We start from the raw sequence: 15,605 nt of genomic DNA, 5'->3' as shown, positions 1-15,605 counted from the left end.
AGAAAAGAAATAACAGGGGACTGCAGATAGAATTTTATGATCATAGAGCAGTATGAACTAGAATAGGAGAAGGCACTGAAATAATAAAGGAGGGAAAGGGATAAAGAGATTAACTGCAGAGTTTAAAAAGGAGGAAGAAATTATGAGAGAGAGAGACATTTTATGGAAAGATGATATGAAAATGAGACAATTTTATAAAAAAATTGACACAGTGTTGAGTACTATATGAGCAGAAGTATAAAAAAATTTGAAGACTTTTAAGTAACTGTGAGAGAGAGAAAAAGGAAGTGACAAATGAAAAATAAAAATAAAAACAGATGCAAGAAAACGAATAGAGAAAAAAGTAAAAAGAGTTTTACATAAGCATTTGTTTTCTTAAGGGAAAGAAAAAGGAGGTTCCTCTTACTTAGGAAAAAACAAACATGAGAGAAGGAAGGATAGATGCTTTCTATGATGCCAAAGCAGACACAAAATACTATCAAGAATATATTATGGAGGAGGCAGAAAAATTTGTAAAGAAAATGTATGAAAAAGTAGAAATGTGCAGGCAAAAAGAAAGGAAATTTAAAAATGTCTGAAAAAGTAAAGAATTAAAAAAAAAAAAATATATATATATATATATATATATATATATATATATATATATATATAAACAGTAAAAGAAAAAGAATGAATGAATCAGCACCACAATTAGATGGTATAAGTATGGAAAATATTAAAGAAGATAAAACATTTTTTTTTAAAGAAATATTGAATAAATTGATGAAGGAAGGTATAATGGAAGGAGATATGTGGTGGAGTAATAAAATTTAGGTTTATATCACTTTAGTGAAGTTCAGCTAATGGCATTTCAACAAAATTGATGTTCATTGAAATCTACTGTTGTGGGTGGCTGCAGGCCCCACACCCACCGCCAATTATATATACCAACCCCGAGATCGCACTACAGTGGGAAAAGGATACATTTTTCGATCATCACTGTACCACAATCTCAATATGAACAGTTCAATAAACAGCATGTTCAATGTAAGTGAATCTAAAATGCTCTTTGCTGAACTGAATTTTTGCTGAAGTGATATAGACCCATAAAATTTATATGGAAAAAGCATGAAAAGAAATATAAAAAATTGGAGACCTAAAGCACTAAGGAGTACTGACTATAAAATATTTAAGAAAATACTGCAAAAAGTATGAAGTAAGTTTTGGATGAAATAGTAGAGAAGGAACTTATGATATAAAAGGAATAGAGGGTGAAGGCATGTTAATTATAGTGAAAGAAGTAGCAACGATGATGCTAAAAGAAAAGTGAGACATAAAACTGATAGCATGTGATATAGCTAAACCTTTTATAAAGTGAGCCATGAAGCAATGTGGCACAGTATAGAGGCATATATATTAATGTAATAAAATGTTATGAAAATTCATGGTTATGTTATGATAAATGGATGGATGGGCAAAATAAGTAGTAAGAGAGGAGTAAAGCAGGGTATTCCCAGTAAGTATACACTTATTTTTATTAATAATTAATGTAGTAGTACAGACAAGAATGTAATAAATGAGGGAGGCAAGATGTGATATGGAAGGAAATATTGTATTACTGATATGTACAACATATGCAGATGATTTAGTTTTAATGACAAAAAACAAGGGATGGACAAGTGAGGTTATAATATGAATTGAAATGCTGGTGTGTAGTTTATCCAAAGGTAACGTGTGGGATTTGGTGAATTAAAAAATAATTGGAAGATATTTCACAAGAAACAAAATAAAAATTTTGGGAGTGTCATTTGGTGAGTATGAAAGTGTAACAAGTCAGTGGAGAGAGAGAGATCCGGAACAAAAAAAGAACTTGGTGTAAAACATTTAAATTTATCATTTCAGAAAAAAAGCATATGTGATGAATACTTATGTATTAAAAAATAGCATATTTAGGGGGAATATGCATGTTTCCCTCCTCAAATGGAAAAAAGAGTTATTAGAGTTTTTAGCTTCATTTGAAGCTCAAGGCTGAACCCAGTGAAAAGAAGGATAATTAATAATAAACAGAAGTAGGTAGTTTTATATTAAAATAAAAATATAGTGGTGCATTTAGCATCTATGCATTTATTTTAGGTAGTGAGAAAGGTAAAAAAAAAGACAAAAACATCTGCTACATAAGATGCTGTATGAAAGACAGAAACATGTCTTGGAAGAACTAAACAGAGAATGAAAAGAAAAAAGGGATAGAAGAAGAATTATATGACAAAAATGAAATTATGGAAGTTAGACATAAGTGAAGTTGATGGGAGAAGAAAAGGACAGTATAATATGACTTTAGAATTTTTTTTGGTTAGTGTAGCCATGGAAGGAATTACAAGAATGTGAAAAAAGACAATTAAAAAAATTTAAATTTTTTATGAAGCAGAGGATTTTTGTGGAGAATTTTATTTGACAAATTACCAGTGGAAAGGAAAATGAAATATAAGGTGAAAGAGGAAAGAAATTACTGTAGTGAAGAAGAAACAACAACATTTTTTAGATTGCAAAAAGAGTAAAGAAGTTTGGGGAAAGGTTAAAAATGAATATAGATGTGAAGGGTTTAAATGTATTAATATGAATATGATATATGGGAAATATGGTAAAATAAAATTTGAAATTGATAAATGGGATAATGTAAGGTTTGTGGCAATATGGGTGCTATGGGAAAATATGTGAGAATTTGTTATATAATAAGAACATGGAAGAAGATGATATAGTAGTTGAAAGAAGAAGATGGTTGTAGAAGAAAGGATGGGGATAAAAAAGAAATATAAAATAAAAAAGAATGAAAGAAATAGAACTGTTTAGTTATGTTATTTTGCCTTGATAACTTGTAAATAATTTTAAGTGTAAAAAATGAGTGTGTAAATAATTGATTTAAAGTTTTTGTATGGTATAAAATAATTGTAAATGCTAATAAAACATCCCTACACTTTTCAGTAAATGCTATGGGATATTTTAAATATTTTTCTACTTGGGTTATAAGATCCACTTTGCAGGCTTACCCTAGAGCTTACATTTACCAGTGTTGTCATTATTTTATCTTATAAACTTTGGAAAAAAAACTCACTACATAAACATTAAATGAAATTGCAGTTTCATATAAATATGCATTAGGCCTCTTGATGTAGAAAATATCATAAGTTTTGAGGTTTGGAGTTACAACTATCTCGCCATATTAAGGACAGCAAAAGTTCTATCTTCTATATGTAGGATATGCTAGAAAAAATCAGGTGAACAGGATACTTAGCAGAGTTGCATACAATAATAACATTCTACCACTGATCGAGGGTGAACAAAACAAGCTGCTCCTACAGGCTAATCCAGGAAACTTCAGATTCCAGTAAAGATAATATGGATTATGCTTTCATGAAAACTAATGAGACTAAAATCTGTCAGTGTTAAAAAAAGCCCCATGAATAAATTCCGTAGCTAACAAAAGCTTTAAGGAATTATAACAGGGCAGAGAGGACAGTGAGCTGGAAAAGGGCAGTTATTAAGCCCATTTATAAGCACAGAGGAGATTCTGGGTGGGGGTGACCAAAAATTACAGCTTGATCGGCTTGCTTTCTAATATTGGAAAAAGTCAATGGCTACTTGATGATAGACATGCTCAAGCTATATAAACATCCTCAAGCATGTCTTTTTCTAAAATCAAATCCATTGATTGCTGTAATCTAATCTTCTATGATATGTCAGACTCACTACTGAAAAGAATTTGCAAGCTGAAGAAACATGAGCTTTATGCTACATTATATTGCTGCAAAAGCATCCTTTATTACGGCAAGATTTCTTTGGTGTCTGTCTGATAGAATGACTGCTTCTTCAGTCAGACAGTTTGAATCTTTTTATTTTCTTTATAGGTTCACACATGTGTACTAGGCTAATGGCCCTGGAGCCTATATAAGCCAAGCCCAAGAAGATTCCCTGGCATCATGCTGCCTGACATTAGTTCCCAGTGCCCCTATCGAGCAAGGCCACTGAAGTGATCCAGGGTTGAATTTTCTATTGCCCATCCAGTCATCAAGATTTCTCTTGAAGAGGGCCAGTGAAGTGCTTTGCTTGACATGAATGCGAAGTTTGTTCCAGAGTATGGGAAGTCTCTGGGTTAAGAACCTGTCCCTCCAGCATGTTCTGTTTATTGTGGTAATGAGGTTGAAGTCCCTGGAGCGTGTGGCATGGAGAGATTGGGATTTCTTTAGATGTAGCATATCTAACTGCTGTGGGTCAGACATGGCTTTGTAGGTCAAGCAAAGATCACCTCTAAGTAAGGGATATGAGACAGAGTATAGCTGGAGTTTTTTTAGTCTGTCCATATAGGGCATGTATTTAAGGCCTAAGATCCTCTTAGTGAGGTATGTTTGTGGCCTTTCCAGTTGTTGTAGGTGTCTAGTGAGGTACATGCCAAATGGGGCATTGTATTCTATAATAGGTCTAATGAGGGATGAGTACAGAGGGATTATGATCTCTTTATTCCTGGATGAAAAACCTTTTGTAATGAGATGTGCAACATAGAAGGACTTTCTGACCACAGTGGCAATATGGTTATTAAAGGAGAGGTTGCTGTTAACCTGTGTCCCCAGATCTCTTATCACACCTTTGGTGTTTAGTGGACTACCACTGATGTGGTAGTTTATGGGCACTGACTTTTTCCCAAAGGGGATGACAATGCACTTTTTGGCATTGAGCTTAAGGCCATTGTTCTGGCACCAATCAGTGGTCTCAGTGAGGCCTTTTTGTAGAATGTCTACATCAGTAGGAGAATCAGTAACGGCTCCCAGTTTGCAATCATCTGTGAACTTTGTTAGCCAGTGTCCCTTTGTGTTGGCTTGCACTTTAGAGAAGTAGATGCCAAATAGGAGAGGACCTAGGACTGATCCCTGTAACTGCTCGTTAGTCAGATTTGGAGTCTGCTACTTTCACAGTGTGGGCTCTATCAGTGAGCCAGTTGGCAACCCATCTTATGACATAGGAGTTTATGCCTATCTATAATTTGCAGGAGGTGTGTGGGGTGGGGGGGGGGGCTTGCTCCCTGCAACAAAAATGTAAAAAAATTAGAGTTTTCTGGGTTTTTTGATGTTCGAGTTTTCAGAAACTCGATCTTATGGTTTCTTCTATATTTTTGTCAAGTTTCCCAAAAGTCTATCATCTGACATAGACCATGTATCCTGTCTAGAAAGTGTTTCACTGGCTTGCACAAACTGCCTGCCAGGACATGCTCCAACATCTGCATGATTCTACAATGGATAAAATAGGTTAATTGAAAGTGGATAGGTGGATGGGTAGATGCTTGGATGATTGTGATCCCAGACACACATAGCTTAATATTGTCAATGAGTATGAAGTGATACATTATACGAGTTAATGGGATACTAATGCAAAATACGAGTTACCTGGAAAATAGCCACAATGCCTTTTAAGATTAATATTAAAAGGAACTTCATATTTACCAAACTCTTTAAATAACTTCTAAGTGTTTTACTGAAATTAAGAACCATGCACATAAAAACACAACAAAGTGCTGAACTGTACTGAACCCATGAGTAGTAGTTACTCAGGCCATAGGCATCACAATTATTTGAAATTATGTTCTAGTAAGCACCGTGTGTAGAAGGTAGAAGAAATTGACTGTTTTCATGGAAGAAGATATGCATGATCTGCTGTTAGGATGAAAACGCTCTCGCCCTTCATATTTTATGTAACGCCCCACCTTTCTAGTCTAAAGTGGACCTAAAACAAGTATTCCTTTACTGGAAATGTATGAATGTATGCCAAGTCATATCTGGAGAAATACAGTAATACAAAAATGGCAAAGCATTATATTAAAAGATAACTCTTAAAATAGGTAAGCCCACAACTGTATTCAGTGCAAGACATAGAACAGCACAGTGTAGACAATTTTTTTTTCTGTCTGTGTTTCATAAATATGCTCAAAAATAAACCAGAAAAAAAGTGTAAATGGGAGTATGCACTTGTTTTATTTATTTATTTTATAGGGCTTACTTTTCAGCACATTATCCTATGTAGCTAGGACAAATAGGAAATGTGCCTGCACTCTTCCTTGTCTGCTGCACAGATGGTTGGGGTACATGCTTTACCTAATCATACTTCCACCAGTCAATAGTTTGTAGTGTAAAGAAGTGACCCTCCTAAGTGTGACAAAACCCATTAAGAATATATAATTCAAAGCTGCTGATATGACAATGTAACCTCCAGTGTGACTTGACAAGTTACAACGTGTTAAGGACTCAGCTTGACAAGCACAACTGGTTAGAAATGGAAACAAATTTAAAAATATAAATGTAAGCATTTTTGCTGGGGCAAAACCCTTTTACCAGCCCTTTTCCCATATCACTGAACATATATAGTCTAACTCCATGTTTGCATAAACATGACTAAGGGAGATATCTCCCCCAATAAAATATATATGACTGCTGCTGAGCACCTTGAAACTTCAATGGCAGTGATTTCCTATGGAAAACATTGACTGGGGAGTACAGCTCACTGAAATGAACTGGACCAAATTGAATTTTATATAATTCATACTCAACTACAGAAAGGAAAATGAAAAAAATAACTAAATAAACCTGCCAGTGATAATGTCTAACCTGCTAGGAAGTGTAGAAGGTTATACTCAAAAATTACACAACTTCACAATACACTGAGTTATTAACTCCCTAGCCTGACAAACACAGAGCTGGTTCCTTTGGCAGCTGATTAACTCAGAAGCATCACTTCTACAATGGCAAAATGACAGAAGGAGGTGTGAGAATACATTATTGCCTTATTCCAACTGGGGCTAAGCCTAAAAGCTAGGCTGTTTTAAAAATCATTCCAGCTCACTTTTTTTTCTTTTCAATGGAACTCAGAACTGTATACATACTCAGTCAGAGACTAGAACTAATGAGACCAAAACGGAAGGCTAGTGCATTTTAATTAAAAATTAGAAATAATGAACAAATGCAAAAACATATAAAACACATAAAAATGGATGAGGTGCAGGCTGGTAGCACAAGCTGCAACTTGTCAAAGGATATTATATTAAATTTGCAGGATAGGAGGTGCAACCTTACCACATCAGGATGTGTGGATATGATTATCTATCTGAAAAACAATACTGGGAAGACTTCTTTTGTTGGGAAATACGTGAGAAATTTTATTTAATAAGTAGCTAGCTACTCTTGTTGTGCTTCAACAAGTTTTGAGTCAGCAAACTCAACAGAACAACAATACAAAAAGCATAAAGAAAGAAGGAAGAAAAACTAGAACGTGATAGATGCATTTACAGACTACCTGTCTGTGATGACAGTTCTGTAGAGAACAGAAAGATGGTAACATGCAACACATCCAATGACAGGAAATATAATGTATAAAGTCTGATGTAATATCAAACAGTAGAGCTGGACATTTAATATGCTGCTTTTTACTTCCAGTGAATTAAAATATATTTATAAACTAAATTAAGGTATGTTTTTAATTTTACTAGCCGCTTATAAATTCAGTTTACAAGAACAAGCTAAATCCCATAAAACACTGCCTAGCATGAGCAAAATCTGAACCTCTACATTTAAAAGATATTTAGTTATCAAGATATGTTAAAACAATGAAGTACTTTATGAAAACATTTTCAAGACACTATTCTTTAAAAAGACTATAGGAGACATGAAGACTTTAAAAAATGTACATTTATGGAAACGTCTGCTGCTTCAGAACTGAAAATAAACAAGGAATCATTTAAGGTGACCAAAATATTCAATAACATTTAAAGCAAAAGGACTCGGTAAAGGAAAAATATGAAGACATTTTTAAATATCCATTTCCTGACAGAAAATAGAGTCGAAGAGATACTGATATTTTCACAAAGCATGAGGGCTCAAATAATATAGTTTTATTACTGTGTTTTGGGAAAAAATCCCCTTTTGAATTTGTAAAGCAATGGAAAGGGAAAATACTTGAGCTTTCCCAGACCCATAGTAGTTCTCTTTTATCTGTTATTATGTCACTTTGTAGAGACGTATATAATTTAGGAGATGGTGTTAGAGATGCTATTCTTGCTATGGGGTTAATGGTTGCTTACCCCCATGTAAAACAGTTGCATGCTTTTAAAACAAAGTCTTTCATGACTTCATGGTATATCAGAGATAAAGATGTTAAGGACAAACAAACATTTTTGCTTAGCATGTTCACTTAAACTACCAGGTAACAAAAAGCTTCCACATTTTACAGGTCACGTAGCACCTCTGAAACTGTAAAAGCAATCCAGAATGAAATAACATCCTGAACCTTAGCTACTGATGTCACTTAAAATGAACTTCCTCTGTTGTCTAACCATGATGTGAAACTTATAATGGGAGTGCTTTCTTATGGGTGACAAATGGCTTGTGATTGCTTGGCAGGAGCAGTTTTCAGGACAAGCTTATTTGTGATTTGTGGTGCACAGTGAATTCTTAGTAGTTTGGATTTAATAATATGAACACAGCTTTCTGAGAATTTTGACTTTATTTTCATTCCTTCTTTTTTCTCATAACCTCCACAGAAATGCCTGCTATAAATTTGCCACTTCATAAAGTTAAATAAGAACACCGATATTGCTGACCTAAAGCTAGAATTATTACCGCTTCACTCCTGCTGTATATTTTTTTAAATTGTAGAACAGTTCCAGCAATCATCTCATTTTTTTCCACATTTTATGATATGCTATCTTAATAAGCTGAGCCGACTTCTGGTTTAAGGTTTAAGTAGCCCTGCATCTCAGTTTTCAGATGCTATGCTAAAGCCTGGACCACATCTCCTTGACCTGTTGCACATTATTTTGTAATAAAAACATAAAACCATGAAACTGCAGCATGTAAAGAAAAACATAATATTGTTTATATGGTGGTCTCTAAGAAACATACGTGTGTGCGTTTGACAGGTATTATATAAATCTGGCCTACATTACGTAATAAGGGAATAATTTTAGATGTTTTAGCACATCAGCTAACTTAGTGGTTTAATTTATCTTGCCTGCTGGATCTCAATTAATAGGGATCTTCCTACGCCAAAGATAAAAAATGTTTCATAACTCATTGCTGAGTATATTAGACTGTTTTCTCTAATGGGGGCTAAAATGCAGTGCCTCTCTTGTCTTTGTAGAATACTCTTACTTCTCATTCCCTGATATGATGATTCCCACTTAAATACCTGTCCATCACTCAGAAAGGGTAATAACCCCAGAGAAACCTTGATTATTATAAAAGGATATGACTGCTCCCTCCTGCAAAACCAAATTATCTTTTTATAGTTTATTTATATACGTCTATATTTATTTATTACATTTGCTGACCAGGAATTGCCAGCTCTAAGAATACACTTTAAAGGAGTCCTGGGAAGATGTATGAAAGTGACAACGCCGAGTGATAACTTACAAAACAAGTTAGTAATGACCAGGATAAAATATATATCCTCATTTATCAGTGCTGTAACATTACTGAGGAGAATGGGACATATGCTTCAGAAGTTAAAATGTAGGGGAGTTCTGGACAGCTTAAATCTTTTGACAGCTTATAAACTGCGAATTAAATGACTACGATCACTTCTAAATTGTATAGCTGTTAAACTTTCCCCTTTTTCAAGGTTGATCAACTGCCTAAAAAAATAGACCTCTGGAGAGTTTCCAAGCTGTCTATAAATGATTACAATTCTGACTATTTAATGACAACTTGGAAATTGTCTAATGCTCTGTTTTTTTCTATTTTTGTTTCCTAATAGGTATTTCTTAAAAAACATAGACAGCCTTTAAACTGTTGTTAAGCAGATTTGGTATAGTGGCATAGTGGTATGTTGCTCTGACTGTAATGTACAGGGTCCTGGGTTCAATACTTGGCAGTGAAATACATGGTGGTATTGCAGCCTTTTCTAGGAACTAAGTTTGGGTGGCACAATGCCAGGGTAATCTTATGGGCTAGGCTTGTAAAGGCTCCAGGGTCATTGGTCTAGTACACACCTATGAACCAGTCACTTATAGACAATGGGGGTTAGGAGCACCAAACAGATGATTTCCAAGGCATCAGCTACTCTTATTACGGCTGTCATTCATTCATTCATTGTCTGTTAACCTGCTTAATCCATTTCAGTGTTATGGGAGTGCCTGAGCCCATCCTAGCAATCAATGGGTTCAGGGCAGTCAGGTAATCTTGAGGTGTCAATCCATCTCAGGACAGCACACACACACACACACACACACACACACACACACACACACACACACACACACACACACACACACACACACACACACACACCATGCACATCTATAGGTAGCTTTAAGGATTACCACTTTATATACAGCATGTGTCTCAGACATTGGAGGAAACCACAGCATCTAGGAAAACCACATATGGATAACGTAGGCTATACAGGGTTTGTACAGAAGGCATACCAGCCAAGAATAAAACTGGATAATCAAATGTTGTGAGTCAGCAAAAGCTGACCACTGTGACACTGAGCTGCCAATATGGCATCATGCAACATGCACATTAACATATGTACAGAATGCACACCTATAAAACTGTACATAACTGAATAAACTGAATGAACTCTTTCTTATGCAACCTTATCTTAAGGGAAAACTAAACAGCTGAGTGTGCAGAAGCTGTTGTTGGTCCGGTGACAGTGATGCCAGCATGGTAATGCTGGAGGTCTTGGGTCTGAGTCCCAAATAAGAGCTGAAATTACTTTTTACTTATGCTGTTATAGCACTGCCTGAGCAAAGGGCTTTCTCTGTACTTGCATGCATGTGCTTGTATTTTATCTCTCTTTCTCTTAAACTGTGAACTAAATGAATCTGTAATTAAGATTATATAGCAAGATATGCTGCGGTGTGCAGTTAATGCCTATTTTGTGAACTTGACCTATAAAGCAAACTTACTATGCAATTAAGATATTTGTCCAAGTAATAAAATGCTAAATAAAAAAAACAGTAAAGAAAATATTGGATAAGGATGAATAATTAAATATGTACCAACTTAAAAGAGATGACAGCAGTTTATAGGGCCCTGGAAGGTGTAACACATTTAGACTGATGTGTAGCAAGTAATGTCACATGTAAGTAAATAAGGAGGAACTATATTTGCCTGTAGAATCTAAAAGTGCCTGCAGTGGTCTCAGACTTAATGAAGTACATAACCAGCCAAGGAAACATACACATTTTAACCTGGTAATCATCTTACCCTCACACATCATTATAAAAAGACAAGATAAAATAAATAATATAAGAAGCTTCATTCTAATCAAGCAGCTTTGTCCTGACTCTTTTGTTAACTCAGTTATCCAACTGGATTGAGGTTTATTTCTCCAAAGAAGAAAAAGTGAAATTGGAAACAAGTTGAAAATAAGGTAACTATTGATGCACACAGGAGAAATCATTAAATAAATTCAGTTTTGAAGACTTTTTTTGAAAACAGAGCAACTTAACATATGAGGAAAATTCAAAGCATTGAAAGCATCCTTAGTTTTAGATTCAGTTCAGGTTTTATTAGCATAATTTCAATACTTAATGCTACAAGATAAAACAAATCTTCACAACGGTAAATTTTTTACAAAAAAATCTATAAAACTGTTGTTGTTGTCTTTCGGCTTTTCCCGGTTAGGGGTCGCCACAGCGGAACTCCGGTCCGCTAATGATTGGCAGTAGATTTTGATGAATGCCGAGGTGCCAGCTCGATGTTCAACCTTCAACGAAGGCACGCCCATTTACGCATGTCTTTCAAATGCCCACCCAACCGTGGGGAGGACATGCAGACTCCACACAGAAGGCACTCCCCGCACTCCAGCCGAGAATCGAATGGGAGAACCTCTTGCTTTGAGGCAACAATGCTACCGCTGCATCACCGCGGATATATATAAAACTAAATCCCAAATTAACTATTTGGTGATCTTTGTCTTGATCTTTTATATTTCACATTGGGTTATTGTCAACAATTTAACTATATTTCATCTTTTATAGAAACATATTAGCTGCTATTTCTGCATCACTCTTGGTACATCATTTCATAGGTTCCTAGGTACTACTAAGCCATTGAGCTGTGAGGATCTTAAGAGGCCTAGCCTTAGATTTACATGTCACTTTTTAGCCTTTATATTTTGTGTACAAATAACACAAATAAATGGGCAGAACAATGATATGCTCGGACATTTACATGTTGCCCTATCCCTGAAGGGCAAGGGTGCTAAACTCTGTGCAGATTTGCAGTTGCCCCTCATTTCCTCTAAATTATGATTGAATGGCCTAAGAGAAGTGCTTTGCTTTATAGGATCATAGGTAAGTACTAGGCTAGCTGCCCTTGTTGGCCATTTTAAACCTTGACAATTTCCCTTTTGGGGCTTGAATTAACCTGCTTCATTTGGTGTTACATTGAGCTTACCCATCCATTGGTCAATAATTATCTATTGCCCATGCTGAGAATAACTGGGATCATACCATAAATAATTTGAGGGGACCCATGCAATAGGATAAAGCATTTCGATGCTGCCTCTGTCCATTAGGGGACAGTCATGGGGTAAATTTTCTTTTCCGATCCATAGATCCAGTTTGAACTTGAAAATTAACTGAGATGAGCTTTGTTTTGTGTAGATGGATAACCTTTTACCGAGTAGCAGTTTATGTTGAATGAAAGAACAGTTCCATAGAAGCAGAATTCTCTGTGATACATGCCTTTCCTCAAATATTTCCATTTATGTTGCTAAAGAGACTAAGATCCTTGGAGTAGGTGTTATGCCACTGTTGGACATAAGAATGTGTAATAGGTCTGACAGGGTAGGGTCTACTGAGGTTCTATACACAAGCAGAGGTCACCTGTCAGTAGCTTTTATAATACTGAGAAGAGGGACAATGCTTTGAAATGGTGTGCATAGTTTTTATGATTTATGCCATGGATTTTCTTAATGAGGAAGCAATGTAGTCATTCCAGTTGTGACAAGTGTTTGGACAAGTACATACTGAAGGGATCAGTTTTCAGGTTTGTGTTGTCAATGTGATAATTACAAGGGAGTCATACTTACTGAACTACATGTTTATACATTTCTTGGCGTTTAATTTTAATCAAAGGTTTTTGGCACCATCTATTTGTTTGGGTTAGGCGCTCTTGGAGAATCTTCATGTCTTCTGGAGGTTTATAATGGCAACAAGTTTACATTCATCTGCAAACTTAGTCAGCCACAAACCCTTAACATTAACTTTAACTATCAAGAAGAAATTGCCAAAGAAGAAAATGCCAAAGAAGAGTGCCCCAAGGACTGAACCCTGGGGTATATCACTTGTGACAGGTCTTTTGTTGAAAGTAGAATTGCCCACCTTTGTTTCCTGGATTATCATTGTGAGATAAGTTGCTAATCAATGAGTTACTTAGGGATTTACATTTAGCTCAGTGAGTTTATGTATGATACTTGATTGTGGGATGGTGCTGAACACCTTTATGGGGTCTAGATATGCAGTGTGTACATTTTTGCCACAATAAATTTCTGAAGTACCAGCAAAAACACTAGTTGCATAATGGGTCCAAAAATAGACACTGCTGGTGAAGGTAGATACCACAAATGTAAGCGTGTGTAATGCACAGTATAGCTTTTTGTCTGTGTGCAACAAGACTTCATCAGAATATAGAATACACACATCAATTGCTGCTTTAAAATAATTCTCCCCCTAACATAAAATACCTGTAATCAGGTTTAAAGGTGTAACAGTCAAATAAAACTTTCCAAATGTATTTCATATATATAAGGTGTAACAGTTATATATATATATATATATATATATATATATATATATATATATATATATATTAAACATCAACAATGGTAAATATAAATGTATAAAATTCATCTTAGTTTAAATAACCAACCTATTATATGTTTATTTTAAAATACAACAAAAAATGTTTTATCCCTAAAAAGCACACATAAACAAGATAGAATGCTGATATTTTTTAGCCCTTGATTTTAACACTGGAACTAGGGACAAGTTGTCATTAATCCCCAGGTAGGGTGTGGCATCTAACTTTAGTTGCCACCACAATTCCTTTACCTCTAGTTGATCTTTCCTTGTCCTCCCCTTGAGTTATTGTCACATTCTCTAATATACAAAATAAAAACCTTTTGTAGTTAGAACAATTAATGGCTTGTTTATATAAAGTGTTATTAATATTTTTCGCTCCTATTTATTACCCATGTTCATAAATTAGCTTTTTAAGACACCTCTTGGTCTTCCAACATAAAAAGCTGGGCATGTACTACAGGTAGCTAAACAGATCACTCCTTTACTAGTGCAGTTTCCATATCTAGGGTATATAGTAGTCTTAGCTGCATCTTTCAAGTAAACAACTGGTTGTTTTAAAATATCCCCAGAAGGAAGTAGTCACAATTAACACAATCAGCTCTTGAATAAAGCACTCCTTTAATAAAAAAAAAAAACTAGTACTAGTTTTTTATTAAAGGGGTGCTTTATTCAAGAGCTGACCATGTTGATTGTGGCTACTTCCTTCTGGGTGCTTTTTTGCCTTTGGATATACTGGTTTTGTTGGTTTAGCACCATCTCTATGTTTATTTTTGTTTTAAAATATGTTTACATTGCACATGGCTGCCACATATTTCTACCCTTGTTGTATCCCTTACTACCTGTGTTGTTTTTCAAAATATTATTTAAATTGAGGGCCCTTTTATAGGTGAATAGAGGTCTATTCCCCAAAACTTCTTTCACTTTTTCATCAGATGTCAAGAGTTCCCAAAATTTTTCAACAGTATTTTTAATAATAGTGGACCCTGCACTATATTCTAGAACAAAGGTCCTTGTAAATTCTCTGTTATTCATGTGTTCATCTACAATATTCTCTCCATCTCAACATTATTTCTTGAGGGTGAATATGTATTGTTGGGTCTCACATCTGTTAAATCTTTTCACAACAAAGGTTTATATTAATTTCTCCAGTTGTTATTAACATATTAGAGGCAAAAACATGATTGTTCTTACTTAGGCTTAAGTCACATTATTAGAGACTCTTGGGATTTTTTGGGGAGAATTAAACCCGAGTCCTGGGATAAGGACCTCATATTTTTAAGTATTGATGTGATATGCCTTTTTCCCAATATACCCCAAAAAGTGGACCTAGACATGTTTAATGAGACACTTTTAAATTTGGAATTTATGGACCGCAAAAAAATCAAGTCTATTACGGAGTATATGGAAATAGTCCTTGTTAATTATATGTGGCTTGAAGGTAACATCTTTAGACAGCAAAAAAGGGGTGGTTATGGGGGCAGCTTGTGCCCCCATTTTTGCAAACCTCATTATGCTGACATCGGAAAAATAGTCTGTGTTACACTCCTCATTCCAGGAACATATAAAGTTATATCTGAGGTTCCTGGATGATATTTTTATTTTATGGGGTGGAGGTACCCCTTCAAATTGAAAATTTTATGGAATACATCAACAACTCTTCCCATTTCTTAAGACTGACACTGAAAATAGGAAAAGACACTATTAATTATTTGGATGTTACTCTTAGTAAGAACAATCATGATTTTGCCTCTAATATTTACTGGAAACCCACCTT

The sequence above is a fragment of the Protopterus annectens genome, chromosome 7.part0, assembly GCF_019279795.1.
Source record: "Protopterus annectens isolate FY-2018-M chromosome 7.part0, PAN1.0, whole genome shotgun sequence".
NCBI classification, from domain to species: domain Eukaryota; kingdom Metazoa; phylum Chordata; order Ceratodontiformes; family Protopteridae; genus Protopterus; species Protopterus annectens.
The sequence above is the reverse complement of the archived record's forward strand: the minus strand, read 5'-3'. Positions refer to the sequence as shown.